Source organism: Diceros bicornis, chromosome 31 (assembly GCF_020826845.1).
Source record: "Diceros bicornis minor isolate mBicDic1 chromosome 31, mDicBic1.mat.cur, whole genome shotgun sequence".
NCBI classification, from domain to species: Eukaryota; Metazoa; Chordata; class Mammalia; order Perissodactyla; family Rhinocerotidae; genus Diceros; species Diceros bicornis.
In genome coordinates this window covers 21,051,887-21,057,112 of record NC_080770.1, presented here as the reverse complement: position 1 = coordinate 21,057,112, position 5,226 = coordinate 21,051,887, and the positions used below count along the sequence as shown (strand labels likewise).

Genomic DNA, 5,226 nt, shown 5'->3' with positions numbered 1-5,226 from the left:
AGTCTAATTTTTTTATTTTTTCCGTTGTTTCCCCTGCCCAGTCAGGCATGGTACTTGAAAATACATTGCTAAGATCTAATGCAATCACTGTCAAAGTTCCAACACATATTGTCACAGAAATAGAACAAAGAATTCTAAAATTTATATGGACAACAAAAGACCTTGAATAGCCAAAGGAATCCTTAGGGGAAAAAAAAAAAAAAAAAAAGCTGGAGGTATCACACTCCCTGATTTCAAAATATCCTACAAACCTATAGTAACCAAAACAACATTGTAGTGGCACAAAAACAGACACAGATCAACAGAACAGAATGAAGAGCCCAGAAATAAACCCACACATCTATGGACAGCTAATTTTTGACAAGGGAGCCAAGAACATACAATGGAGAAAGGAAAGTCTCTTCAACAAATGATATTGGGAAAACTCGATAGCCACATGCAAAAAAGATGAAAGTAGACCATTATCTTACACCATGCACAAAAATTAACTCAAAATGGGTTAAAGACTTAAATGTAAGACCTGAAATCATGAAACTTCTAGAAGAAAACATAGGCAGTATGCTCTTTGATGTCGGTTTTAGCAACATATATTTTTTTGTAATACAACCATAAGAGAATGCTGAATCATGCTACGACCTTAGGCTTCCCATATATCTAGTCAAGGGAGGCAGTTTAAAAAGACATGTGTCTCTCTAGTGACAGCCAAAGAAGGATGTGGGAGAAAATAAATACTCTTTGGATTTAGAAATCCAAATCTAGAAACGTATCACCAAGAATCATTCTCCCGTAGTTTAAAAAGAAATAGATCTATAGAGTTGTACTTTTTTCATAAAGAATACATATCTTCAAGATATAGACACTAAATTCTGAGGTATCTTGACTCCAGCATGATAGATTATTAGTCTGCTTCTAAAAAGGATGAAAAAAGGTAGTGGAAAATTTTGGTAAAGTGGTGGCCTCCATTTTAAATAGCAAATTACTAATCTGAGATTATACTTGCTTCCAAAAGGAAATATGACAGCAGGCAAACTGGGCAAATTCGAACTCATAAAGTGTTTATATTTATTTATTCTTCCCTACTGCTTACTCAAGCTATGAAATTGCAAATATCAAAAATAGTCTATTTTAGACTTATATTCATTCAATGATATTTATTAAGCACCTATTAGGTGACTGGCACTATTCTACCCACAGCATGAGTGAATGAACACCATCCTAGCCCTTAAGAGATTACAATCTTGTGGGGAAAACAGAGAAAATAAAAGTCAAGAAACAATTTTTTCTGCCCAAAGCCCCAGTGCAGAGTTGTATATCCTAGTTGTAGGTCCTTCTAGTTCTTCTATGTGGGACACCGCCTCTGTATAGCTTGACGAGTGGTGAGTAAGTCTGTGCCCAGGATCCGAACTGGCAAACTTCAGGCCACCGAAGCAGAGCATGCGAACTTAACTGCTAGGCCACTGGGTCAGCACTGAGAAATATTTTTAAGGAACAGTTTGTGATCATTGAAATTAAGGATATAAGCAGCTGAAGAGCTAGAGAAAAACTGAGGGGAACAGTTAGAGAAACTCATCAGTAAAGACTTGTCTATGTAGGTGGAGGTTCATCTGAAAATGATAAAAGTAAAATGGAGCCAGCAGAGCAAAATCTCTGGAGGAGAGAATTCTAACAGCGATCAGATTAAGAACAAAAGCCCTGAACCGGAAAAAGCTTGAATTATTCAAAAGACAGTTTATACAAGGAGAGAGAGAGAGAGTGGCCAGAGCCTTGTGAGAAAAGAGAGGGAGTACAAAATGCCCTGGAGAGGTGGGCAGCAACTTGATCGTAGTACCTTAACCTGATTTGCATGCATAAAACACGCCCTTGGCTGCTGAGTCCCCAGTGAATTGGAATGAATGGGGAGAGCAAGACCTCATTGTCCTTGCAGGAAAGATTTGTTCTCAGCATGTAAGCTAGTGATTGCTCAGGGTCCCTTGGTTCATCCACAGCATCCTCATGGCATTCTTCACCTCTGTGCTCCTCAAGGTGTAGATCAAGGGATTTAACATGGGTGAGACAATAGTAAAGGACACAGCCATTGCTTGTCTATGGGGTAAGTGGCCACAGCTCTCATGTACAAGAAAATGCATGGCACAAAGAGCAAGACGACCACTGCGAGGTGGGAGCCGCCGGTGGAGAGAGCTTTGCACCACCCTTCAGGGCTGCAGGACTTCAGGGAGCAGAGGATGACCACATAGGAGCTGATGAGGACAAGGAAGGTGATCACACACATCACCCCACTGTTGAGGATGACTAAGAGGCCCGAGATGTGGGTGTCCATGCAAGCCAGTTTCAACAATGGAAACAAATCACACATAAAGTGATCAATGACATTGGGGCCACAGAAGGGTATTTGATACATGGAGAGAAGCTGTGTTACCACATGGATAAATCCCCCAGCCAGGCCCCTCCCAGCAGCAGGCAGTACACCTGAGGCCTCATGATGGTCATGTAGTGCAGGGGCTTACAGATGGCCACATAGCGGTCATAGGCCATCACAGTGAGGAGGATGATCCCCACACCACCAAAGAAATGCTCTGCAAAGAGCTGGGCCATGTAGCCTTCGAGGGAGATCTTAGTGCTCTCAGAGAAGGAGTCCACAATCATCTTGGGAGCAATGACAGAAGAGTAGGTGGCATCCATGTGAGACAACGAAGTAAGGAAAAAATACATAGGTGATCTCAGACTCTGACTTGTCATCATGGTTACCACGATGAGTAGGTTTCCCAAAATGGTGGACACATACATGGTTAGAAACATAGCAGAGAGTATTTTCTGCAGCTCTGGATTCTTTATAATGCCCAAAAGAATGAATTCAGTCATGTTGTTTGGATTCTCCATTTGCTATGGGTTGATGTAAGCACATTGCTCTGAACTGGAAAATCTACAAAAGAAGAGCATTTTTTATTAGTAATCACTGAGTGTATTGGATATTTTTGAACTCTATCTCATACCCTCTTGACCTGCCCTTTTCTCCAACCATTGATACAGCAACCAGATGCTAACAATTTTAGCCTGACAACAGCTTGATCCTACTGATCTTCCCAACAACACCTTCTCTCACCGGTGTATCTCTTGCTTTCTGTCCTGATACTTGCTGCTTGAAATGCTTAGAAGACCCTGCTTCATCATTCTGGTTCATACACACACCTGGAAAGATGAAGGAGTTAACGCACTTTAAGGAGACCCTAGAGTATTGGTAGATAGAAGCCTACCGTTTACCAGTGGATAAATGGTAACCAGCTTAACACAATCTTGGATTAACTTTCTTTCCTTCCCTGCTTCACTCTCCCTGTTCACTCCATTCTGTTTTCCAAAATAGCCTACCCACATACAAACCCTTCTCTCAGCCTCTGCATTTTGGAAACCTCAAGCTGGGAAGCTGACCTCAATGTATCACTAGACACACCCAAGAGCCAAGAATTTGGAACATTTCATATGAATTCTCAGTCTTTTATTCCATATACTCATTGAGCACCTGAATGGGGTAGTTGGAGAGCCTCTTAAGACAGATAGGTCATAACCCAAGGACTCTCTCTTTTTTAATAACTATGCTTTTTCCATCTACATTTCTTCCTTCTCAAATTGAGTTATATTTTTATTATTATGTATTGCTCATATTCAATGACTTTCTGCTATGTCTCAGCCCGTGGATTATCTTATGATACATTTTCTTCATTTTATAGATAAGATACTGAAGCTTAAAGGGGTGAAAAATGATGCCAAGTTTCCACAACTAGTAAACATTGAAGCCAAATTCAAATCCAGCTTTTCCTGATTCAAAATCAATACCAATAGCAAGCTATGTTTCTTCTCTGATGATAATATCAAGTGCTCAATATGAAAGAGACACTGTGATTCATGGTATAATTTCATTTTCATAACAATCAAGTGAGATAGATTTATGCTTTCTGTGCTCATTTCATTAAACAATTCTACAATTGTTAAACTTCAATGACAATTCCACAATAAAGAGCATGTTCTAATTATATACATACATATATAAAATCCAATCCTGAAACTAGAAGTTACAAGTACTGACTAAGCTTCCAAGACTCTAATCATTTTCCAGATACGCTGATTAAAGAAAATAAAACATTAAGTCTCTTTCTCTGCTCCAGGAAGATCCAGATCCAACTTAGCTGACACCATCTCTGAACACGAGCCTGATTCAGTGTAAATCATTCCTTCCATTGTTCCTTGTGAAGGGATGATTCCATACGAAACAAAGAATTCTAAATAGTCAAAATCTCAGTAAAACAACTCATTTATTTCACACTGTTTACAGCAAGGTGCTAGGTACGTTGCATGCATTATTGCATTTATTTTTCATATCATATGAAATATGTGCTATCACAAATCCTACCTTGAGGATGAAGAAATTGAGACTTGGAGACATTAAACATCTCATCTAAAATGACTGGGGATTATGAATCCGGGAAATCTCATTTTGAAACACAAGTTCTCAACCATTACATTATACCACTAAAGAAGTGAGCAGTGGCCTCAACTAGCTAAATACAATTGTTACTGCAGACAAATGATATGGTAAAAGAACTGCTTCAGTAGCAAACTTCTGTTTGCTAGGGTTACTTAAGCAAGGGCTATCTGTGACTTGGTGGGAATATATTAGATTATTGCTTTAAATGGAGATGTAAACTACATGTTCTCTTAGACTCCCCTAAATACTCAAAGGCATATTCTTAGAATTATCCCTCTATTTAACAAAGTATGCAGTTACCTAGACACTCTTTGCATGTCTACAATATGGACTAACCCCAGCCTCTCCCATCTCCAGCCTAAGAACTTCAGAAGCTCTTTAATAGTCCTAATGAAGTAGAAGAAACACCTTCTGGGAAATCAAGATAGCTAGGTTTTATTCCAGGTTGTCCCTCTAACTGCTCTAATCTGTTGTTACATTTCTCACTACTCTGGGTATGAGACAGTTATGGCAAATGAATGGAAATCTAGGGCTTCAAAGGAGCCATCTCAGAGACTCTGTCCCTTTCAAACACAGCAATATGGTTCTTACCTGCATTAAATGTTTACATTTCAAGTAAGATTTCCTTTGAGCCATCTCGTGACTTAAAACATTTTAAAACAAACTGCACTACGAAAGATAATAATGCCCCTTCTGTTTTAAAAATCTATGAATTCATCACAAATCTCTTTTGATTACTAGTATACATC

At 39.1% G+C, this 5,226-nt stretch overlaps 1 pseudogene; it reads right to left on the bottom strand.

The window, feature by feature from the left end:
- Positions 1-1,949: 1,949 nt before the first annotated feature.
- Positions 1,950-2,924, bottom strand: LOC131395779 (olfactory receptor 4C6-like; annotated as a pseudogene).
- Between the last annotated feature and the right edge of the window lie 2,302 nt (positions 2,925-5,226).